General features: G+C 44.6%; 1 pseudogene across 1 annotated transcript in view; it reads right to left on the bottom strand.

Annotated features, from left to right (window-relative positions):
* LOC147102160 (eosinophil peroxidase-like) overlaps positions 1 to 26,323 on the bottom strand; it is a 123,339-nt pseudogene that overhangs the window by 7,809 nt on the left and 89,207 nt on the right. Inside the window, exons 4-10 of the transcript XR_015073303.1 lie at positions 25,714 to 25,917; positions 24,251 to 24,601; positions 22,123 to 22,283; positions 14,566 to 14,711; positions 4,683 to 4,853; positions 1,827 to 2,050; positions 448 to 653 (exon numbers count right to left, since the gene is read on the bottom strand). The product of XR_015073303.1 is annotated as an eosinophil peroxidase-like (transcript). The remainder of the gene's footprint in view (positions 1 to 447; positions 654 to 1,826; positions 2,051 to 4,682; positions 4,854 to 14,565; positions 14,712 to 22,122; positions 22,284 to 24,250; positions 24,602 to 25,713; positions 25,918 to 26,323) is intronic.

Here is a 26,323-nt window from a genome sequence, read left to right on the forward strand (position 1 = left end):
AGATGGCATCAGTGGGTTCAGGAGGCAATTAGACTTGGTACTGGGGAGAGGTATGTTTGAGGGATTGGGTGAAGCTGAAGAATGAGGTGAGAAGATGAGTAGGTGGGGTTGAGTGGTAGGATGAGGCGGTGGATAGCTGGTCTGATCTATGTTAACGGTCTAAATTTCCTGCTCCTGATGATTTTGTCTTTAACTCCATTGGCCCTTCATTTCTTCTGTCCCTGAATCACTAGAGCAGGTAGAAAACGTTACAGCAGACAATAAACACTTCTGAATGAAAAGTCCGAATCGCTAAAAGAGAGAAATGTTAATGGAGTTCAGAGTCCCCGCTCTCAGCTTCGCTTTGCTCTTTTCTTACACCAGCAGATTGGGTTAGTTTCAGACTCAAACATAAATGAACCGTAATGTCAGGTTTGTGAAGGCGGGGCCCAGCCAGAGATACCGTACCTTTCACATCCTCCTTCCAGGCACTGAGGTCTACCTGTGGTATCTGGCTGCAGTTTACATATCCCTGTGGGTATGGTTTGAATCTAAATGCATCCCGAGGAAGAAACTGAATCCTGGTATTCTCACAGATTATCCTGGACATGGAGATTTGAGCAAGAGCCTGACGCTGGCTGCCAGTAAAAACTCCTTCATGTTCCCACCAGAATCTAAAGAACAAAGGGGAAACGTCATTGTCAAGTCACTGAAACGTACAGATCAGATCTAACTTGTTGACTGACAACACTCCACAGAGAACATCTGCATTCACTGAGCTCGGGTACAGCAGCTGGACGACAGGGAATGCTGGGAGGGGGAGGACTGTCACTGAACCCACATTTAGCAGGTATGATGGGGGGAGGAGTTTGGACTTTCTACAATTTAAGCAACAGACTCAGTTTCACAGTCTGAAGATCTAACTAGGATTGTCCATTATGTTCACTGTACAGGCCTGGACAGCATTCTTGCCTCCATTTGCCTTACATCATTACCACTTCTGTCATTTAACCAATACAATTCAATTCAATTCAAATTGCTTTATTGGCATGACAAGGTACATCTTATGTTGCCAAAGCACCGAAAAAACATTTATGGTTGAACACATAAACGCAGATCTATCCATACAGTGTATAAACAGATATATCCCTGTGTGTATAACTATACACTCATATAATATGCATATAATCTTTTTTTAGGTTTAATGGTTGTCCCTCTGCTTATGGCAAGCTGTAACATAGTTTGCCGCTAATCTCCTGTCCTGTACCTAATCACAGACCATTGGGGCATAAATTCATCTTTGGCTTTTTTGCTTCACCCCCGGTACAACTGGGCAGAGTTTGCACTCTCGAAATTGCATCGGGTTCTATGTATGTCATAGGGTCCTGATTCACACCTAGTACTGAGGCTCCCCCATGAATCAGAGGGGTGCCTGGACTTGCCTTGGAGCGGGAACGGGGTGGTGACTGCAGCACTCTGATTTTAGGAACACTACCTTTGAGCTTCCTCAGGAGGCTGAGTGATTAAGGCTGGGTTTGGCTCTTCATGGTCTCAGTGGGTCTCCAATTGGTTGACACAAGACACGTTTTTGGAGAGGAAAAGGCCAGTGACATAATCTTCACAGTTTTCTGTTCATTGATGGAAAACCATCACCACAATCTCAACATGCACTACCCAGCAAGACAACGAATGACTGACTGAACCCATCACAATCCAAGCTGGCAGATTGGAGTGTCAGGAAGCCCTGAGTCTCTGATCTACGATCCCTTGATTGAGAAGTGGAAACCCAGAACTCAACGAATCTCAAAGCTTTCAGGTGTTTTTGTTGTGGTAATATTGCCCATTACCTGTTCTTGAATTGCTGTCCTATTAAACAGGCGAATAAAGGGCCCAACTTCGCACATTCCACGAAGGGTTCCGAGATTTCCCCCCACCCACACATCGATGCTGTCTGGAGTTCCGTACAGGTTGAGGAGTTTCGTTGCTAATCGCTCACTTTTGAGTAATGCAGAAAGTTGAATCAGATTCTTGGGTTGTGAAAGGCCACAGAATTTCCGCCAAGCATTGTAACCTGTGACATTCAGAGAGAAAAAGGTAAAATACATCTGTCAGCTAATGTGTGTTAGTTGCACTGGACAAAGTGCACGATGAACTCTGTTTTATTGCCACACAACATCCCGAGCTTAGAAAGGCTGGTGGGTGATCTGCTGCCAGGACCCTGGCTCTGCCTTTCTGAAGCTCACCAAGCGGAGGTTTGTGGAATGGTCTGGAGGGACTCGCCCTTTTTATTTTATTTTGCCATAGCTTGTGAGAGACGGGGGAGGCAGGGGGAGGGGTGGGGGGTGGTGGGGGCGGGTCGAACGGCTTCTGCTTAGTGTCTCCCTCCAGTGGCACTGCCTGAGATTAAGCACTCACCAGCTAGCGGGGGTGTGAACACGAGTCGTACAACTTCATAGACCCCAGACCAGCCCACCACAACCCACTAACCTAATCTTGAAGTCCATTAGAACACACATTAGCCTTTTAATCACTAATTTTACACAACTAGAGGATGATTCCTTCGTTGGGCACCCGGTGAAACTTGGTGCAAATGCTGTGCAGCAAAGTAATCACAGAACCTGCAGTAATTACTCTAGTGGTTGCAGAATATACAAAAGCTACTCTGCAGTAATCATCAAACTTTTAGTAATTAATCTGCAATAAAAGAAAATGCAGTTATTTTTCTGCAATAATTACTCCGCAGTCATTATTCTGCAGTAATCACAGAGTATGCAATGATCATTCTGTAGTGATTATATGATAAGCGGTAATCATGATGCAGTACTCACTGTAGTAAGCGCACAATTGACATTAATTATTCTGTAGTTATCAAATCTATAAAGTAATCACTTTGCAGTAATTATATAATATGGTTTAATTACTCTGAAGTAATAATGGATTATGCACCCTCGCCTCGGAGTTAGAAAGCTGTGGGTTCAAGCTCCACTGCAGAGGTTTGAGCTTATAATCTAGGCTACGACTTCAGTGCACTACTGAGGGAGTATTGGAGACGCCCTGCCTTGGATGAGCTGTTAAACCGAGGCCCTTTCAGGTGGACGTAAAAGATCCCATGGCATTATTCAGAGAAGAGCAGGGGCATTCTCCCTGGTGACCTGGCCAATATTTATTCCTCAACCAACGTCGATAAAACAAATGATCTGGTCATTTATCTCCTTGCTGTTTGTGGGACCTTACTGTGCGCAAATCTGTTGTCGCGTTTTCCCTACATTGGCCCAGAAATTAGGTTCGGGGGCTTGCCGCGCATGCAAGCCCCTGATGTGCACTTACCCGGTGCGCCGACAGCTGAAGCCTGGGACTGCTTGGAATTCCTGTCACTGGCCGGGTTCAGCTGTTGGCGCGCTGTGCTTGCCTGATCCCGCGGCGTAGTTAGTTCGATGTGCGGCTGGGATCAGGTGAGCACTGGGCAGCCAATCAGGGGAGGGAAAACTTCATTCATGAGTTTGATCGTAAGAACCGTCAAACTCATGAAAACTACGGGTGCCCAAAACACTACTTAAACTTTAAATAAAAATTTAAAAAACATCCCACTAATTAAATGAACTATAAATAACTTTAAAAAACTATTTTAAACAATTATTCAAATTTTAAAAAAAAATAGGGTCTAAAAATACACTTACCTTACTGTAAAGTCCTTAAAAACAATAAAGCTGTGGAAAAAATGTTATAATTTTAAATAATAGACCACTTACCTTAAAGAATCAAGTCCTTACATCTCCTTTTTACATTCGTAAAAAGTTGAGGCCCTTACACACGGGCAAACCTGTAAAAAAGAAGAAAGTTCAAAGCGTGCGCGCAGGGCGTTGGACCTCTGAACCCCTTGGAGGAAATGCCGGTTTCCCGCGCATACGCTGTGCATGCAAGAAACCGGCACTTTCATCGGGTCCACGCGTGAGTACCCCGTCCTTACTCACGCGTTGGGACCCGAAGTACTGGGCCATTATAACAGTGACTACACTGCAGAAGTACTTCATTGGTTGTAAATTGCTTTGGGGCACCCTGAGTTGTGAAAAACGCAATTGTTTTTCCATATATTGGTAAACACAGTTTGTCATATATCCCGTTATATTCTCCTTGTTAAATGCTGACAATACCTCGTGTTTTACTGCAGTCGACCAGGATAAACGTATTCTGCTCGAACGAAGAGAAGACGTCTAAAGATTTTAACAGACTTTAAATGATCGTCGGTTAGGCCACCGGGCACTTGAAGACTGCAGGATCGGTATGTTGGGTTCTTATTTAATCCGTGTATCTGTTAATGGTGGATTCAGATCTATGAACCCCACTCTAACACCTAAAGTGGGAGGTGTGAAAGTCATAAATAATTGCTACAGACCCAAGACCCAGAGGTGTGATTCTGCTCCCATTTCCGCAGACTCTGGTGATTGAAAGATGATCCCACAGAGCCTTTCCCAGCTCCTCAGCCACTGCCTGCCCTCTGCTACCCTACACTGGGCACCAATATTCACATCAGCCCTTCCACACATTTTCCAATCTGCACTGGGGTGAACCAGCTGTTCTCTGTGAGTGAGCCCAATACTTTCCTGCTGGCTTCGTGATAATGTGACGAAATTGTTGGATTAACTGGCATTTTAACAACATGTTTTTCTGAGTTATATTCTACAATGAGTTTGCCTTCCTGTTACCTGGGATTCTGTGATCCCGGGAACGCTGCATATTCAGAGAAGCCAGGTCCAGCGCTAAATGAGTGGTCAACTCAAACATCTTCTCCCGCAGTTCGTCTGGCATCATCTTATCCGGCGTCTGCAGTTTGGCGGGTCTGCCCAACAATCCTCGAATTATGGGATCGACTCCACCTAACACACACACACACACACACACACAGAGTAAAACACGCTTTGTTAATCCATTTCCTAGTGTTTTATCCCACTCTCTAAGCTGCAGCTGGTGGTAGAGTGACCGACAGTTAAAGATCTCCAACCGAGCAGCACAGAAATGTCTGTGACCATGATTATTATCCAACAAAAACAGCATTGAAACAAACTACCCAAGATGTGCCATGTTCCCTAATGGATTGGTATTCCTAAACCTACAATGTAAAGATAAACCCTGGCTCCTATTCTCTACTGCTAACCGTCTTCTTAAGCCCCTCTCCGGTCTCCTCCACCCTCACCTCCGATAACAAGTGTGAGGAGCTTATGGACTTCATTGTCTCCAAGATTGAGACCATCCATTCAGCTGCCTCTGCCACTTCCCTTCCTTCCCCTAGCCCACTGGACCAAACTTCCTTAAAGGTTCCCCCTGCCCTTGCCCTGAATTCACATCTTTCTCCAGTTTCTCTCGATCTCGACTCATGACTTCTCTGCACTCATCTCGCCCATGAAACACACCTCCTGCTCCCTCGACCCTATTCCCACCAAACTGCTGTCCACCCAACTTCCTTTTCTGGCTCCCATGTTAGCTGATATTGTTAATGGTTCTCTCTCCTCAGGTAATGTCCCCCTCTCCCTCAAATCTGCCGTCATCACCCCTGTCCTCAAAAAAATAACCCTTGATCCCTCCGTCCTTGCAAACTACCGCCCCATCTCCAACCTCCATTTCCTCTCCAAAGTCCTTGAATGTGTTATCACCTACCAAATCTGCAGTGTCCGTGTGTAGATAAAGACACTGAAGACAGGAGTTGGTTCATAGGTATTTACTAAGCAAGTCTTGGGGGGTGGGGTGTATTTACTAAGCAAGTCTTGGGGGGGTGTTTCTAAAGGATATACACAATACACAGGCTTATATAGCCAAGTGGCAATTACCGGCATTACGCACACCTGGGGCTCTTAAAGGCACATACACCATAATTGCTCTTAAAGGCACATACACCACAATTCCTCCCCTTCTAGCTAACTAGTACATCATATTTTAAGTAATTATTAATTACATGTTATATGCAAAATAATATACATTGCTGTATTAATTAATTATAAGTTAGTCTCTCAGGAGGCTTCCTGACTCGGTCCGGATAACGCCTCGGGGGTGTAGTAGTTTCTGGTGGTGTAGTAGGTTCTTCTGGCAAGGCTGATTCGGCTTGAAGGCCAGTGTCGGGTTCATCGGGCTCCAGTATCACCGGATCGGAGATAGATATGGGTATCTCTACTTCATCGTTAGATGTATAGAGTGGTGGTGTAGGTTGTCCCTTTTCGGATGACTTGATGATTTGGTCAGCATGGCACCTTATTATGCTGTCTCCGATGTCCACGGTATACATCAGTGGTCCTAATCGTGTGCAGATAGTTCCAGGCTGCCATTTCTCGGTACGGTAGTCCCGGGCCAAAACCGGTTGGCCTATCTGGAAGGCCCTAGTTGGGCTTTCATTCATGCCCTGAAACTGCCGGTTCTCCACGTCCCTTCGGATGTTGGGCTTGACCAAATCCAGCCGGCATCTTAGGTTTCTATTGAAGAACATCATGGCGGGAGTTTGGTTAGTAACCATATGCGTTGCATTCCTATATGCAAATAAGAAGTTATCCACCTTGTGCTGAAGTTTTATGTCTTCATTACCCATGGCCTTGATGGCCTTCTTGAAGGTCTGGACAAACCTTTCAGCCAATCCATTGGTGGCGGGATGGTATGGGGCGGACGTGTAGTGCTTTACCCCATTGTTCTTTAAGAACTTTCTGAATTCTTTGGACACAAATTGCGGTCCATTATCAGAACATATCTGCTCCGGCAGCCCATTCCTGGCAAATATGGTCCTTAATACTGTGATGGTTTTTTCCGTGGTGGTGGAGGACATCTTTATTACCTCTGGCCACTTGGAGTGTGCATCAACTGTGATTAAGAACATTGAGTCCATAAATGGACCAGCAAAGTTGATGTGCACCCTTTGCCAGGGAGATGAGGGCCACTCCCATGGATGTAGAGGGGCCTGTGGCGGAGCATTTTGGACCTTCTGGCATCCTAGGCAGCTCTTGGTCATGCCTTCGATGTCTCCATCGATACCTGGCCACCATACAAACGCCCTAGCTAGGTTCTTCATTTTCACTCCACCCAGATGCCCCTCGTGAAGCTCCTTTAGCACTTTATCCTGGAGTTTGGGTGGAATCACCACTCTGGATCCACACATCAAGGTTCCTCGGCACACTGACAGCTGTTCTCTTCTTTGTGAGAATGCTGGCAACAGTGGTTCGCCATGTGCTGGCCATCCCTTCACTGTTAAATCGTAGACCCGTGAGAGAGTAGGGTCATTTCTTGTCTCCCTTTTAATGGCAGAATTTGTCACCGGTAGACATTCCACTATGGTAGAGTGGAATATCTCTACTGGGTCTACTGTAGGTGCCTCTTCTATCGTTGGCAACGGTAGGCGTGATAAACCGTCAGCATTCCCATGCTGTTTTGACCCTTTGTATTCAATGTTGTATTGGTGTGCCCCTAGAAAAAGGGACCACCTCTGTAGTCTTTGTGCCGTCATAATGGGGACACCTTTTTTAGGGTTGAATATGGAGATGAGGGGTTGATGGTCAGTCAGCAAGGTAAATTTTTGTCCGTGTAGGTAATGGTTGAATTTCTTCACTCCCCATACCAGGCTGAGTGCTTCCCTGTCTATCTGGGCATAGTTACGCTCAGCTGAGTTCAATGAGCGTGACGCAAAAGCTATCGGCCGTTCCGAGCCATCAGGGAATCTATGGGACAATACCGCTCCTATGCCGTAAGAGGATGCATCGCACGCCAGTCTGATTGGTAGTGATGGGTTGTAATGAGCCAAAATTTTCTCGGATGTGATTAAGTCTTTACATTTATGGAAGGCACGTTTACAGTCTTCGTTCCATTTCCAAATCACTCCTGTCTGTAGAAGATCATTAAGAGGGTGTAGAATAGTTGATAAGTTCGGTAAAAATTTATGATAGTAATTTATTAATCCCAGGAATGACCTTAATTGTGAAACATTTTCAGGTGCTGGGGCTTTTATAACTGCTTCAATTTTTTCAGGTGACTTATGCAACCCTTCCTTATTAATTATGTGGCCACAATATGATATCTGATTTTGGAAAAATTCGCACTTGGGGCGATTTGCTCGTAGGCCCCGTTCTTTCAGCCTAGTGAGCACCTGCTCCAAATTGGCAAGGTGCTCGTTGTCATTTTCTCCTGTTATAAGGATGTCGTCTAGGTAGCATTGAGTCCCCGGAATCCCTTGCAGGACTTGCTCCATAGCTCTTTGCCAGATAGCTGGAGCTGATGCTATTCCAAAAACCAGTCGATTGTACTGGTACAGGCCTTTGTGTGTGTTTATTGTGAGATACTTTTTAGCGGTCTCCTCAACCTCCATCTGTAGATATGCCTGTGCCAAGTCAATTTTTGTGAAACGTTTCCCTCCGGATAGTGAGGCGAAAATATCTTCTATCCTCGGAAGAGGATACTGTACCGTGTGAAGGACCGGGTTTACAGTCACCTTAAAGTCCCCACAGATGCGAATTTTTTTCTGTTCCTCAGAGTTATTTTTCAATGTTTTTTTCATGACTGGAACGATGGGTGTTGCCCATTCGCTCCAATCTATTTTGGATAATACGCCTGCCTTTTCCAAATTCTTCAGCTCTGCCTCGACTGCTGGACGTATTGCGTATGGCACCGGTCTTGCCTTAAAAAATTTTGGAATTGCTGTATCTTCCACTTTTATTGAGGCGGTGATGCCTTTCAAGGTTCCTAGTTTCTCTTGAAACACTTCTTTGGCGTTGGCCAAGATGTCTTTTAATCGTTCAGGTATGATGTCATCATTGTTTTTTTCCTTACTGGTCACCGTCAGTGCCTGAATGGAGTGCCAGTCTAAACGTATCTTCCTTATCCATTCACGTCCCAACAACGGTGGACCACCATCTTGTAGAATGTATAAATACAACTTTTGTATTTCTTTGCCATTGTATACCACAGGCAGCCTTATTTTTCCTTTGGGGTAGACTTTCTGCCCCGTATATGTTTTTAAGATAATGGATGTGTCTTTTAGAGGTATATGCGAAAATAGCCTCTCGTAATCTCGTCGATTTATTACGGTTAGAGCTGATCCTGTATCTAGCTCCATTTTAACTGGGGACCCTGCTATTGTGAGGGTAACCCAAATGGTTTGGTAATCCTCTTTGGCAAGTACATTATGTAATTTGAGACAGCTTAGTCTCTTGTTTCCGGAGTCGCTATCGCTATTCTGGTCTTCGGAGCTATTGTCCGTCATCATTTGTACCTTCCTGTACTTTTCTTTATTGATTTTTTGTTTTCTGTCAGTGGATTTATTTTGTCCAGATTGGCATACCCGTGCAATGTGTCCAATCTTACCACATTGCCTGCATGCTTTGCCCTTGAACCAGCAGTCCCTCTGGTTATGGGTGGATCTGCCGCAGCGATAACATCTTCCGAACTCCTGTGTCATTTTATGGGTGCCGAAGTCCTGTGTCTCTTGTTGTATCTCTGCAGCTCCTTTTGCTGCTGCTTCGTATGATACAGCCATACTGAAAGCTTTGTCCAATGTTAAATCTTTTTCAGAAAGCAGACTTTTTTGTGTTCCTTCACTTAAGAGACCGCAAACAAATTTGTCTCGAAGATAATCCGATAGTCCTGCTCCGAATTGGCAGTACTTTGATAGCTTTCTTAATTCGGTTAGGTAATCAGCGTTACTTTCATTCTTGTGTTGATTTCTCTTGAAGAACTTGAATCGTTCCGCTATCAGCAGCGGTGTTGGGTTCAAATGCTCCTGCAGGGTATCAACAATTTCTTTAAAAGTCTTGTCCTTTGGTTTGGCTGGAGTGATTAAATTTCGTAACAGCCCGTATGTCTTCGCGCCCATTAAGTTCAGAAGTACTGAAGCTTTTTTTTCATCTGTTATTCCATTTGCAGTGCAATAAACCTCTACTCTTTCCACGTATGTGGTCCAATCTTCTATTTCGCCATCAAAAGCCTCAATATTACCAGATTTAGGCATTTCAGAAAAGATATGGCGCTTCCCGCGCTTTCCCGCCACTGCTACCGATAACAACGCTGTTTTACTGTGGTTTCCGTTTATTCACTGTTGGAGACTCGTTCCCGACGGAGGTCTAAACGCTGACCTGCTTGCCGCGCCGGCCATCTCTCGAGTGCACCCTCCCAGTCCGTTATTGCTTGCCTCCGATTTCGCTGCCTGTCTCAGCTGTAGAGCCCACCGCTGGAGCTCCAGCCTGACGCCCAGGAAGGATTAGCGCAGTACCTGTCACCAGCTTGGCCAGCTGGTGAAACCACAGTTTCTCTTACTTCCTTGAGTCTTCTGGACGCTGGAGGAATCGATGTCCTTGAGGTGCTGCCGAATTGCAGGTAAGTCCGTTTCCACTTCGTCGCCACTGCAGTGTCCGTGTGTAGATAAAGACACTGAAGACAGGAGTTGGTTCATCGGTATTTACTAAGCAAGTCTGGGGGGGGGTTTCTAAAGGATATACACAATACACAGGCTTATATAGCCAAGTGGCAATTACCGGCATTACGCACACCTGGGGCTCTTAAAGGCACATACACCATAATTGCTCTTAAAGGCACATACACCACAAAATCCATGCCCATCTTTCTCGCAATTCCATGTTGAATCCATCCAATCATGTTTTCCCCCTTGCCACAGTATCGAAACGGCTCTCATCAAAGTCACAAATGACATCCTTTGTGACTGTGACAAAGGTAATCTATCCCTCCTCGTCCTTCTTGACTTGTCTGTAGCCTTTGACACGGTTGACCACTCCATCCTTCTCCAACACCTCTTCACCGTCTTCCAGCTGGATGGGACTGTACTTGGCTGGTTCCATTCTTATCTATCTAATTATAGCCAGAGAATCACCTGCAATGGCTTCTCTTCCTGTTCCCGCATCGTTACCTCTGGTGTCCTCCAAGGATCTATCCTTAGCTCCCTCTTATTTCTCATCTACATGTTGCCCTTTGACGACACCCAGTTCTACCTCACTACCACTTCTCTCGACCCCTCCATGGTCTCTAAATTGTCAGACTGCTTGTCCGACATACAGTTCTGGATGAGCAAAAATTTTCTCCAGTTAAATATTGGGAAGACCGAAGCCATTGTTTTCGGTCCCCGCCACAAACTCCGTTCCCTAGCCACCGACTCCATCCCTCTCCCCAACATCTGTCTGAGGCTGACCCACACTGTTCGCAACCTTGGTGTCATATTTGACCCTGAAATGTGCTTCCGACCACATATCTGCAGCATAACAAAGACCGCCTATTTCCACCTCCGTAACATCGCCCGTTTCCGCCCTGCCTCAGCTCATCTGCTGCTGAAACCCTCATCCATGCCTTTGTTACCTCTAGACTTGACTATTCTAACACACTCCTGGCTGGCCTCCCACATTCCACCCTATGTAAACTTGAGGTCATCCAAAACTCGGCTGCCCGTGTCTTAACTCGCACCAAGTCCTGTTCGGCCATCTCCCCTGTGCTCACTGACTTACATTGGCTCCCGTTTAAACAGCCCCTTGATTTCAAAATTCTCATCCTCTGTTTTCAAATCCCTCCATGGCCTCGCCCCTTCCTATCTCTGTAATTTCCTTCAGCCCCACAACATCGCCCCCCCCCGAGATATCTGCGCTCCTCCAATTCTGCCCTCTTGAGCATCCCTGATTATAATTGCTCAACCATTGGTGGCCGTGCCTTGTGTTGCCTGTGCTCTAAGCTCTGGAATTCCCTGCCTAAACCTCTCCGCCTCACTACGTCTCTTTTCTCCTTTAAGACGCTCCTTAAAACCTACCTCTTTGACCAAACTTTTGGGCACCTGCCCTAATTTATCCTTATGTGGCTCGGTGTCAAATTTGTTCTCTTAAAATACTCCTGTGCAGCGCCTTGGGACGTTTTACTACATTAAAGGCACTATATTAATACAAGTTGTTGTTGTTGTTAATATAAGACAGAACAGCACTGCAGATCAGCCCTTCCTCTTGACAGCCAGGACTCAGAGGATAGGCAGCGGCTCATTGCTTTGCAGCTGTAAACTGTAACTGTCTGTTATCAGGTGACGTCCTGTATCTGACGGGAAAGGCCTGGGATTTCACTCGGAATAAACTCCTCAGTTCTGACTGTGCTGAACATTTATAACAAGCAATAAATTGCAGCAGAGTAGAATTGAGATACGAGGCTTCTACATAATTTAACCCAGAAATGGATTCTTCCCTTTTCTGTGTGGAGAAGTGAGTCATTGATAGATTGTTGACACACAATAATTATTACAATACAAACAAAGCAGATCAAGGCCAACCCAACCCAACCCAGTCAGAGTTTGGTGTGCTCCATGAGAAACATGAACTCAAAATCCAAACCAGACTGTACGAGAAGGGTGTGACACTTGTCAAAAATTCAGATGACATGTTGAAGGCAGCAGTGGAGGAAACCAGATCCAACACAGAGCAAATGAAAAGCACCTGAACATCCAGAAACTGAGATTTGGGTTAAAATCCTCTCATGTTAATAAATGTAAAAGAGTGGCCTGAGCTACTGATATCCCACAGGCCGCAATGTTCAAAGTGAAACATGCAGAATCTTGGCCTGTATTTTCCTGACCTTGTTGGTTAAATGACAGACTGGGATTTCTGTCCATTTACATGATCTCACCAGCACCTGACCGTGGATTCTGAAAAGGTGTCATCAACCAAGGCTAAACTGGACACCTCTGGTCTTCTATCAAGCCCCCAGTCACATCTGTGCCTGAGCAGTGCAGCCTGAGAATAAATGCATCATTTCTATTCATGTAGCATGCATAACGGGCATAATTAGGTGGCGAATATCATTCACTATCTGGACACGGGGAATGAAATCTCTTCCTGTTGATCAAGCTGATGGGACTTCCAGACAAGGGCCTTTGTAGCCACTGGGGTGGTATCAGTGACAATCTGCATTTGTGGGAAACCAACCACTTGGAAGAAGTTAACGTCACTCTCTCTCTCTCTCTGCTTTGCTGAGTCTCTATGGAACTGAATGAACTTAGAGCTGTGCCTTAATGGGGAATTTGAGACATGTCTACTGCAGCAATTAACTGCCGACTGACTGATGTAACTAATGTCACTAGTGGCCGCCTGGTAACATCTGAATGCATAGAAGTCAGTTCTGACGAAAGATCATCGACCTGAAATTTTAACTCTGTTTCTCTCTTACAAATGCTGTCTGACCTGCTGAGTATTTCCTGCATTTTCTGTTTTTATCACAGATAGGGCCGAGCCACTGGTGGAAAGAGGCCATCAGTCAGGTTCCAACAGTTGGCATTAGCCCTGTGCTGGTGTCAGGGGAAAAGCAGCCTTTTCAATAGGTCCTCTGTTGTCTGTAGACTCTGTGGCGCAAATACTTTCAGGTCAGGCGTTGCCTGCGTGCAGGATGCTGCACTCTCCTGGCCTCCATCTTTTCCTCCTTCGTGTCCTCATCATCTTCTTCCACAAAGTACAAGAACAATGGAATCCCCAGATGGAAATCTATTATTTCCCTTCAGATTAAGAGCAGGTTTCACAAAGTACTTTAAATGCTCAGAAACTGCAGCTTAAAGTAATGGAAATGACTCCCAATAAAAAGAGTGTTGCAGAATCGCACATCTTCCCAATCTCTTCCCACCTGTGGGCTTTGTACAGTCACAGCGCCACCATTTTTACAGTGGCGGTGTTTATCACGGGTGGTAAGTGAACGGAAATATTGGGCAACACTTGGCTGTGCCCAGTGCTGGTTCTTTTAAATTGGATGTGGCGCACTTAATGGGTACCAGGTGGACAGATTAGGGTCACAACAGGGTCATGGGAGGAAAACAGTGGCAACCATTTCTAGGGGCAGAGTTCAGGTGAAGAGCCTCTTTGACCCATTTTACTTGTCAAACCGCCTGAAAATGGGTGTTTTTCTTTTAATGAAAATCCAGGCCCACATATCAGGTGGAATCATTTTTTACCAGCACCTTGCCCCATTTTTAGAGGGGACAACCAGCATCCCCCAACCAGCACCTTGCCCCATTTTTAGAGGGGACAACCAGCGTCCCCCAATTTATGAAGCACAGACCCAAGTTGTCTGATATAATGTGTATGGGGGAAGTGACAGCTGTTGCATTAATTGATTTCTGAGATGTGGGTGATTGTGGCAAATCAGTATTTATTGCCCATCTCTAGTTGCCTTGAAATGATGGATCTGGTGGGACTTCTTGACTCGCTGCAGTGATGGTGCTCCCACAATGATGTTAGGAATTCCAGGATATTAACCCAGCAGCGATGGAGGATCTATGATATGTGTCCCCAGTCAGGTTGGTGTGTGACTTGGTGTCTGTATGATCTTAATTATGTGCAATGATAGGGCACCAAGAGTTTCATTTTCCAGATGTTTGCCTCAGGAGAATGCTCCCAGAAGCTCTGCTGGGCAGAGAGAGCCAGGAAAAACAGGCACTTTAATATTCAGCTCTATATCCTGCACCTTATTCACTCGCAGCTGGAACCTAGTTACTGCAAACTCCACGCTATGTGCCCATTAATGAAGTCCAACCCTGCTCTCAGTCTCAGCCCAATGTCTCAGGTCGAGTATGCTGCAGTAATATTAAAGGGTGTTACCTACCTTCCCTTACCAGTCTCCAGGGAGTGAAGAAAGTCTGGTGCGGGAGCAGGTTTTTGTACTCCGGGTGCTCCTGGTAGTTTTCACCAAAGACACTAAGTTGCATCCTTCCCGATTATCAGGGGAACATAGTCTCTGTGATTTATTATCTGCAGCCGTGAGAAAAGTCACCATTCAGTGTAGTTTGATCTAAAAACAATCAACTCAAAAGGGATCAGTAAATTTTCTGCTAGACAAAGATCTCTTCACCTCTGTGCATTGGCTACAGGTCTGGCCCAGACAGAGGGATTCAAGGCTTCTGCCACTGCTGGGGTCTGGGAGTGAGTGTGACAGAAAATTGCCCTTTCACCCTGGGACCTGGGCTAGTAATGGAGTTCAGAAAGCAATAATCAGGTACCAGAAGTCTCAATTAATAGGTTGTCTCCATTCATGCCCCAGTAAATGGGTCTTATGTAGACCAACCTTTTACCTCAGCAAGAAGATATCACCTGAATACAACAGGCCACCCGACCCCAGAACAGGGGCACCCCACTGTCTGACCCCAGAACAGGGGCACCCCACTGTCTGACCCCAGAACAGGGGCACCCCACTGTCTGACCCCAGAACAGGGGCACCTCACCGCCTGACCCCAGAACAGGGGCACCTCACCGTCTGACCCCAGAACAGGGGCACCCCACTGTCTGACCCCAGAACAGGGGCCACTCGCTGTCTGACCCCAGAACAGGGGCACCTCACTGTCTGACCCCAGAACAGGGGCCACTCGCTGTCTGACCCCAGAACAGGGGCTCCCCACTGTCTGACCCCAGAACAGGGGCACCCCACTCTCTGACCACAGAACAGGGACACCCCACTGTCTGACCCCAGAACAGGGGCACCCCACCCTCTGTCCACTTCAATGTCCTTCCCTGGTAGCTTAATCCACAACTCCATTAATCTTTTTGTGAAAAAGTTTCACCTCGCTGCCCTTCTTACTCTTAACGTCTTTATTTTTAACTTGCATCTCCTGGGATTGAACCTTGTGTAAGGGGTGGTGTGTGTGGTCAGCTTTGCCTCTGACTCCCTGAGCAGTTCGAATCGCTCCCACTCCCTTGGTTCAAGACTTTGGACTTATTTGGGGGTTGTAATGAAATTGCAACAGACACCTGAGTTGGTCAAAAGAATTGAGATTTTTATTTTGAGACAGGAAAATATACAATACAGCAAATCTTATACTCTAAAAGGGGGAACACTTCGGAATATGCGAGGGAGAATGACAATAGACAAAATACGTTACCCTCCCAATCCCACTATCCTAACTAGGTTGAATGTTGAATTCCAGAGGACCAGGAAATGCTTACCAAACGACTTTCTTGACAGATTGTAGAGGTTCGCAATTTCGGGGTTCTCTTTAGTTGTGGCGGTTGGGGCCTGCCGTACCCCGGATGTGGTGGAAGACTGCACCTGCGTTGGGTTTTCAGTCTTTGCCTGTCCGCTGATGCGGTTGGACACATAGTTGGATTTATTGGGTAAGAACCCAATTTCCTTTGGTTAGGTATAGTTTTTAGAGTCTTTTGTGTCAAATCTTACCCAGGGGTAAGTCAGGCTAGCTTGTAGAGTGGAAACAAACTTGTGAATTTTTGATTTCTTGTTGATTGTTTTCTTGTTGGTCGTGGTGGCCCAATATTACCTAGTTGGTGGTAATATTGTTAGTTGTTGGTTTCTTGAGGCCTTTGGTTGCCGCAATTTCCTTTTCCTTTCATTTCGTTGTTCTTTCCTCAAGTCTCCAATCCTCCGGCCATGTACGGTGGATGATGATAATGAGCAGTACTCTTTCTGAACCGTACTTTCTCTCTCCTGTACTGCTCAACTGTCGTACTGAACTTGTCTTCTCAACTGTGTGTAGTACTTCACTGTTGAAATAAAGAATAGATTTGCCTTTCTAATCTAGGCTTTATTAACTTTAAAAACCCAGTAGCACATCTTTCAACACCAGTCTCCAACAATGACTAGAGAGAACTGAATTTAAGATGGCCACCACAAATCACCTGACATCCACTACCAATGAGTTTACAACATATATCTCAAGGTAGAAACAAACAACCAATTACAATACTTCTTACTAATACAGAGAACAATCACCCCATTCACCAATCACAATACTTCTTATTAAACATAGGAAATAATCACCACATTCACCCCTCCTTTTAAAACATGCTCCAACCTAAATAACCTTTACAATTTATAATTAATTTATTTACAACTAAAATACAAATATAATATTTCAACAACTTTAAAACATTACTATCAATTTAAAAGTCCATTTTCAATCGGTCGACCGGATATCTTGTTCGTGTCGACCTTCTTAACCTTGGTGAAATTTCTTGCCCTCCCACACCCGGAGGCACCGAAGTATCTTCTGCAGACAGGCTATCCATATCCCGATTATCAACGGTTTCCGGATTGGAAATCCCATCAGGAAGTAAACTAGGATGGTCATGAACATCCATCAAAGGCTGACTAATAGAAGTATAATTATCTGCAATAGGGTTGGAAACATTCGTAGTATCTATAACAACATCCACATTATCTGAATCATGACTATTATTAGTATCCTCGGAAGAGGGCTGGCCACCACAAGGAGCCAAGTCTTTAATTGAAACAGTACTTTCTTTCCCATCTTGGAATCGAATATGAGCATATTGGGAATTTGCCTCCAACAGCTCCACCTCCTCCACTAAAGGATCATATTTTGACAATCTAACATGGCGTCGAAGCAACACAGGTCCCTGCATAGTAAGCCATGAAGGTACCGAATATCCTGTAGTAGATCTCCGTGGGTAATTAAAGAGCCTTTCATGGGGGGTCACATTAGTAGCCGTTGAAAGCAATGATCTAATGGAATGCAGGGCATCAGGCAGTACCATTTCCCACTGTGTATTCTTAAGATTCCGGGATGTCAAAGCCAACATAACTGCCTTCCAGATCACCCCATTGTATCGTTCGCACTGTCCATTACCCTGGGGGGTTATACGGGGTAGTTCTACTAGTAGAAATTCCCCGACTCTGAAGGTATTCCTTCAACTGGGAAGACATAAAAGAACTTCCCTGATCCGAATGGATATACGCAGGCATCCCAAAGGTGACAAAAAGTTGAGTCAGACATTTGATAACTGTAGCAGCTGATACATCTGCGCAAGGAAAAGCAAAAGGAAACCTTGAAAACTCATCCACAACAGTAAATATGTATCGATTTTGAGTCGTTGAAGGAAGAGGCCCCTTAAAATCAACGCTCAAACGTTCAAAAGGAGAAGTAGCCTTTATAAGATGAGCTCGTTGAGGCTTAAAGAAATTCGGTTTACACCGAGCACAGATTGAACATGATGAAGTCATCCGCTTGACGTCTTCAACTGAAAAGGGCAAATTCTTACTGCGTACGAAGTGTATCATCCTCGTAACCCCAGGATGACATAAAGCATTGTGAAGATTAATAAGCGTATCTCCGTGAATCACAGAACAATAAGCCCTCGACAGTGCATCAGCAGCAACATTATCCTTCCCCGGACGATAAACTATATCAAAATGGTAACATGCCAACTCAATCCTCCACCTCATTATTTTATCATTTTTGATCTTTCCAAAATGTTTAACATCAAACATAAAGGACACAGATTTTTGATCGGTTACCAACGTGAAATGTCGCCCCGATAAGTAATGTCTCCATTTACGCAGTGCTTCTACTATTGCATATGCCTCTTTCTCTATTGAAGAATGCCTTTTTTCACTATTGTTCAAAGTACGTGAGAAAAAGGCCACAGGTCTTCCATTTTGGTTCAGAGTAGCCCCAATTGCAAAATCAGAAGCATCCGTCTCAATCACAAAGGGAACCTGCTCATCAATAGAATGCACAACTGCTCCTAGGATATCCTTTTTAAATTTATCAAAACATGTCCTGGCCTCCCATGATAGAGGATATGTCGTAACCCGTATAAGGGGCCAGATCTTCTGCAAAAAGTTTGCAATCCAATTAGAATAGTAAGAAAACAGTCCAACAACTCGTTGCAAAGCCTTAGAATTAGTAGGATAAGGTAAATCGATCAATGGTCGCAGACGTTCTGGATCTGGTTTAATCTTATTTCCCGAGATAATATACCCCAGCAGATTTACCTCAGTAGTCGAAAAGATACACTTCTCTTTATTAAAAGTTAAACCAACTTTTTCCGCAGCTTGAAGGAATCTTTCTAAATTAGAATCATGCTCCACCCTTGATTTACCACACACCGTGATATCATCCAAATATGAAAAGGTGTCAGAGAGAGAGTTATCACTTATAAAAGCATCCATTGCCTGTTGAAAACAAGCAACACCATTAGTAACACCAAATGGTATTCGGCAAAACTGATACAGCTTTCCACCAGCCTCAAAGGCTGTATATGGTTGATCCCTCTTAACAATAGGAATCTGATGATAAGCACTCTTTAAATCGCTAGTGCTAAAAAACTTATACTGAGATACTTTGTTGATAAGCTCATCAATCTTAGGCAAAGGGTACGCATCTAATTGAGTATACCTATTAATAGTTTGAGAGTAGTCTATCACCATTCGTTTCTTATGCCTCTTGTTAGTGGTGACAACTACCTGAGCCCGCCAAGGCGAACAACTAGGTTCAATGATTCCTTCCAATAAAAGACGTTGGACTTCAGAATTAATAAATTCTCTATCCTGACTGCTATACCTTCTTGACTTGGTAGCAATTGGCTTACATTCCGGCATCAAATTGGAAAAAAGTGATAATGGAGAAATGGATAAAGAAGTTAATCCACAAATGGATAAGGGTGGCTTAGTCCCTCCAAATGAAAGACTAAGACTCTCGTGTAATTTAAGCACATCATGACCAATCAAAATATCCGCACAAAGATTAGGCAAAACAGATAGGTGTATATCAGTATACGTATTACCTAGAAGAATCAATTTCACAAGGCAACAACCAGCTACTTGTGAAATAAGGGTCGTCTGAGCCAAACACACCTGATAAGTAACAGGCAAGATTTTCAAACACTTTTCCTTCACAAACTGAAGACTTATAAAACTCTCGGTACTGCCCGTATCTATGAGAGCCTTCACTTCTAACCCATTAACTTGGGCCATAACTATAGCTTTGTTTAGGCCATGAGCAAATGCAGCAGAAATTGATGCAATAAACGCCCTCTCTACAGGTTGAATAGTCGCAGAAGAGGAGGTAATTGAACCTAATGATTTACAATCACATGCATAATGACCTCTCTTGCCGCATTTACTACATACAGCCTCCCGGGCAGGACACTTCAAACGAGGATGCCGGACGTTCCCACAAAAATAACACTTCTGAATCCTAGAGGCAACAGCCGCCGAAGTAAAAGGTGGAGCTGTTGGAGTAGAAACTATTTCAGAATCTAGTAAACCACTCCCATTAAGTCCACCTAATTCCTTTTCGTCCGGAACTGCCGAAACCACAGTCACAGAGCGATTAGAAAGAGCATAAGAATCCGAACTTCTCTGAGCCATATCCAATGTAAAAGCTTGCTCAAAAGCACTCTTGAGATCCAAAGTCTTATTTTCTAACAACCGCTGACGAATTGATCTAGACAGTAGTCCATTAATAAAAGCATCCCGTACCGATTCTTCCTTATATTCTTTGGCCGTCATGGCTTTAAAGTTACAGTTAGCACCAAGGTGCCGAAGTGCTTGTAAATAAGTATCCAAAGATTCTCCCACCTGCTGCCTACGGGCAGATAGAAGGTAACGTGCAAATACCTCATTCTTTGGTTTAACAAAAATCTTCTCCAATGTAGAAATAGCCAATTCGTAAGTTTTACAGTCCAAAATATACTTATACACATCCGGAGCAATGTAGTTGATCAGCATATTCAGCTTATTCAGAGACTCTTGTTCCAACACACCCAAAAAGTTTGTAAATGTACAATACCAATGTTTCCATTTATCATCCACTCCTGCAGAATTAGGGTCAGCATTGAATCGTTCCGGTTGAAGATATCGCTCCATTCTGATAAAAAGTTAATAAATTGAAATAAAGAATAGATTTGCCTTTCTAATCTAGGCTTTATTAACTTTAAAAACCCAGTAGCACATCTTTCAACACCAGTCTCCAACAATGACTAGAGAGAACTGAATTTAAGATGGCCACCACAAATCACCTGACATCCACTACCAATGAGTTTACAACATATATCTCAAGGTAGAAACAAACAACCAATTACAATACTTCTTACTAATACAGACAACAACCACCCCATTCACCAATCACAATACTTCTTATTAAACATAGGAAATAATCACCACAACTGTAAACTGTCCAAGCAGTCCTCAATTATACTGTGTTGAGGCCTGGCTTATCTGAACGCCAAATCTCCTCTGGTCCATTGTTAATTTTGACGGGCTCGTTAATTTTAATAGGTTTAAATGCTCATCGAGTTTCGGGGCTGGTCCCATCTATTTTTAATTGGCTTTTAACTGGTTTCGGGATTGCTTCAAAATCAGTTTTAAGTGTGCAAAGTGGTTTTGGAAATCGTTCTGAGTGGTTTAAACTGTTGTTTGATTGTCTTCTCCTGCTGGGGCCAGGGTCTCTTTTGTTGGTTGTTGGCATGTATTGTATTATTCATGTACTTGATGGCCCTGTAGGTTTTCGGCGGGAACTGTCCTTCCGTGGGCCTATTGTCTTTATGTAGAATGACTGGGACAGTCCAGAACATTCTCAGACAATCTGGCCTTTTCCAATATTCAAACTGTCTGTCCCACAGTGTCCAACCCATTCCCTTTGTTGCAGCTTTTCCACAGGCCTGAACATGCATTTTAAACTAGCAGAAATCCTGGGGTTTTGATTTTAAGCCCGTTTTGGCCCAATATTCTTTCAAACAGTCCAATATCTCTTCTTTTCTTGGTTTGGGGGAGTCTGTGCAATTTTGCGAGCCTTACACTTGAAGCATTATGAGCAACTTGCCCATAATTTTCATCTTGCTCACCTTGAAAGGTCTTTTTCACCAAAGAAAACAAATTTAACTTCCTTAGCCTTTCCTTAAGACATAGCCAGAATCCTCTTTATTGTTCCCTCTGTATCTTCTTCCTATGATCAGGTGACCATAGACCTCACTATGGAGTCAGACCAACACCTTATACAACAATGTAAAAGGGACTGAAAAAGTAACAGGATTTGATCAAAAAAATGGCAAATGCAATCCTCAGTGAAACCAATCTCAGTCACTGAGTAAAGCCTGTCCTTATATTTTGGTTTATTTGTTCTTGGGATGTGGGTAATACTGGCAAGGCAGTATTTATTGCCTATCCCTAGTTTCCCAGAGGATAGTAAGAGTCACCCACTTAGTGTGGGACTGGCGTCACATGTAGGCCAGACCTGGTAAGGGTGATTAGACCCTTTCCTGAAGGTTGGGTTTAAAAAAAAACAAAATCTGGTATTAGCCACAAATGGCCAGGTTTATTAAATTCAATTTCACAACTTGCTATGGTGAGATTTGACGTTAGTCGGCCAGCGGCATAACCACTAGTTTACCAGTGACATTTTCTCTCTACCTGTTGAAAAGCTCCCATGATTTTTCTCGCTTCTTGGTAGGTCCTATCTCCACTCCAGTGCGGGTTCAATCTCTTCAGCTCTCTCGCTATGCAATTGTGTTCCTGTAGAAATATTGTATGGAATGATAATAGCCCCAGCTGTTCATTCACACATACATCACCTGTGATGAACATGATTGGTGTTAACAAGTGTTACCTTCATACTGTTAATGAAGGAGGACAAACACACAGAGAAACACCCAATAGAACAGGCACTTGAGCATTTTTTATTCGTTCATGGGATGTGGGTGTCACAGGCAAGGCCAGTATTTATTACCCATCCCTAATTGCCCTTGAGAAGGCGGTGCTAGCCGCCTTCTTGAACCACTGCAGTCCGTGTGGCGAAGGTACTCCCACAGTGCTGTTAGGGAGGGAGTTCCAGGATTTTGACCCAGTGACTGAAGGAACGGCGATGTATTTCCAATGCCGTTGAATGTTAAGGAGCGGTGGTTAGACTTTTGTTGGAGATAGCCATTGCCTGGCACTTGTCTGGTGTGAATGTTACTTGCCACTTCAGCCCACTCAATAACATCTGTGTATCGCTTACTTTTCATTCTCCTCAAAAGGGGTACTTTGACTCTCATTTCTCCATAATACTTACTATCATTGGGTACATAAAGGAAGAATCATGCATTGCCGCTTATACTGTATGGTGGCTCTTAGAATTGTAGGGGGCAAAATTAGATGTTTGTGTTCCCGTTTACTGGGTGAAAAAGAGGGGGCACAGGGGTTCAATTTCAAGGGCTAAACACGCGCGTCCAAATAGCATCAGAAACATGTCTGACACCATATTGGTTTGGGCGCTGTAGAGGTGCTCCTGACATCGGCCTAAAATAGGATGTTAGGCCCCATAAATATGCTAATAAGGGGTCTAATGTCTGTTTGAGGAGCCCTTTCCAAAATTGGTCAACAACTAGTTGTTGCAGTTCTACAGCGGCCTAATCCTTAAAGGGTCAGCTGGAAGCCGCTGAAGCACAGGTAAGGTTATGGCTTCAATTTTTTTTAAATGTGCCTTAATGTGGAGCCAAGAGGAATAGGAGTGCGCCTCCTGCCTCCACAGCAATGCCACTGCCGGCCCCTGCTCGGATCCACTCTCGATCGCCTCCACCACCAAGAACTATCTGGGAGCCACTGCTGGCATCGCCGATATTCATCCTCACTTCGCTGGAGCTCTGCAACTGGCCTTATTAAAATGAGGCCTGAAGCTCAATATCGATCAGGCCTTGGGCCTATTGGTTCCATCGAGAATCAATCTCCACCCCGTAGTATTATACAACAGACAGAGACACAGACGCATTTTGTTTGGTTTACAGCAGAGTGGTACATCCTGCTCCGATGTGGCCCCTCAGTTGGATGGGGGTTAATCAAATGTTTGAGTCAAGAATATGCAGATTCCAGGAGGTTGGGTAAGGCTGCTTGTTGCAGTTCATGTGTGAATTGGAAATTTATTTTTAATGTCTTTGCAATGTGAGAAATGTTGTGTGGATAGACCAGCAACAGTCAATGAGACGGAATGCCACAAGGAATGTCTTTAGCTGAATGTCATTTTTCTGTTTGACCTAATAAGAAATGATTTTACAGAGATGATCTAGGGCTCAGTTTACTTTGTTATAAAATCTGATTACTTCCTGCTTACATGGCTGTACAATCTGATTGGTTGAAGTCTCTGACTCTCTGCATGATCCCTCGAAGAAATGACAGTACAGTGCTACACAGTGGCCCTGAAATTACACAGGGCTTCCTGAGAAACAGCATTAAACAGCTGAAAACAGAGTTACAGTGAGAGACCGGTAGGATGACCGTAGAATTTAGGAGACAATAGCCTAGAAATTGGCCCGTCTCTTTTTCTGCCTTTGTCAATATGGCAGCTGGCGCACTTCCAGCACGGAATGTTCACTCAGCCTGCCACATTGGATGCTTTGGCACCTGTTTTAAGCCTGTCAACCAATTTCTCGGCCAATATTCCCTAACACCTTTCAATCTAAATTCCTTGGCTGTGTGTTAAACAATTGCAGGGGTGCAGCTGTTCAAGGAATGACCCATATGAAGGTGGAATGTGACAGGATTTCTTTATCCAGCCGTTACTCACCAGCGATAAAACATGGAGTTGAATCTTGACTGGTTACATAGCTTTCCCTCATTCTTCCATAAAGGTTGCTTGAAATATTGTTAAATGGTAAATATTCTAGTCCATTGTCAGAGAATTCCTCATTGACAGCCAACTGGCCAAGCTCGTTGGTGAGGTTTCTGAGTTTGTTGGCCAGACACTCTGTGCTGCCATAGACTTCATTCACATCGAGGAAAGTGGTGAGGGAGTTGATCTGCTGACGAGTGTTAACATCACCAATGAGCCGAGCTCACCACTGCCACACGCCGGAGCCGATCGGAAGAAAGGCAAGCACGTCTTAGTATCATTGATCCTGGGGTCACCTGGAGGTATCTGTCAGTAAGGGTCCAGAACACAGTTAGAAATAGTTAGTCACAAACGGTTCTACAAACAAGAAGAGAAAGAGAAAGAAGGTTAAGGCTCGTCAGGTTAGTGACGAGTTAGCTGGTTAGACTATAAACTGGTTGCGGAGTAGAGCAGAGTGTGGTGGTAAATGGAAGAAGCTCTGTCTGGAGTCAGTGGGCGAGAAATTCAGCCACACAGCACCGGTTTTTCAGGTGTTAAGCCCCCAATACGTCGAGCAGAAAACGCGCTAATTACAACCCGGATGTGCACTGCCCACTGTATTAATAAAGGCTCAAAAAAACGGTGTGCAGAGCAAAGTTCCCAATTTTTTTTTGCTGCGCTGTACTTTTCCAGTGGCAGCAGCTGGTAAGCGGTCTGCACCGGCCCTCCCGATTGGTGCGTGGCCGCGCCCCTTAGGGCAAGCAGGTGTTAGACCCTCTGCAAATGCAAATAAGTGAGCTGATGCTTGTTTGATGCTCCCACTGTACAATCAGTCTGCCCTGAGGCAGCCGGCACCAGCTTCACTCTGGAAAACCAGGCCTACAAGCGGCCTATCAGGCTGTGTTTAAAGGGACCGGCTGTTAGCCGCAAACAAGGTAAGTTTTTTAAACATACTTACCTGAATGTGGAACCAGGAGAAGCACGGGTGCTCCTCCCGATCCCACGTTCAAAGGTCGCTGGCCACTGACGAACACCGATGTCCCCCCACGAATCACTGCCGATCCCCACAGCTCTCCCCTCCCGATGAACCCCAAGCCAATCGGAGCCCCATCCAACAGCTCAGGTGGATGTAAAAGATTCAATGGCACCATCTTGAGAAGAACGGGGAGTTTTTTTGGTGTCCTGAGAGGTCGCCGTAAATTAGCTCCCTCTTCCTTAACCACATAAGAGGAATTTTTAGCCTATCCTGGTGAACACAATCCCTCAATCAACATCACTAAAACAGATTATTTGGTCGCTTATTAATTTCTTGCTTGTGGGACCTTTTTGTACAATAGCATATGGATAGATTGTTTATCCAGGATTTCTTTCGTATTATCCGGGACACAACACCAAAAACTCAAACATTATGTCAGAATGAAACAGAATGGAAGTCTCACCTTAATTGGGAAACGAGGGCTTTTCTGAACACAAGTTGTTTCACAGTTGATGCCATCGTTGAAGGTTTGGAGGCTGCCAGATACAGGGGTCAAAGTCATGTGATCAATCCACTGACCCCACTGCATAAACAAATGACTTGTTTCTGAATCCAAGGGCACATTTTCATTGGGTGTTTTGAATATTTTGTTGGACACCTCTCGGACCTGGAGCAGAAGTGTAAAGCATCCATTACATGAAAACAAGACAAGGCTGACCCATCATTGACCCATCTTTAATAACAACAGAAAACGCTGTAAAAACTCAGCAGGCCAGGCAACATCCGTGGAGAGAGAAATAGAGTCAACGTTTCAGGTCGAAACCCTTCGTCAAGACTGAAAAAGCACAGGAAATGAAACAGATTAAGAGGCCAGTTTGGGGGCTGGGAAATGGGGATGAGAGAACAAAAGGGAAGTGAAGAGACATTAAGAGGTATTCAAGACGAGACGAGATGGTGATAGGACTAGTGGAGAGACAAAAGACAGCTCTAGATTAGGTGTGAAATGCGCTGGCAGAATGGGGGACAGCTGCCATGTGGGAGGGGCCAAAACAAAGGTGTGGATAAAAAATATA

Source organism: Somniosus microcephalus, chromosome 22, assembly GCF_052327205.1.
Source record: "Somniosus microcephalus isolate GS21.2 chromosome 22, FLI_Smic_1.0, whole genome shotgun sequence".
NCBI lineage: Eukaryota > Metazoa > Chordata > Chondrichthyes > Squaliformes > Somniosidae > Somniosus > Somniosus microcephalus.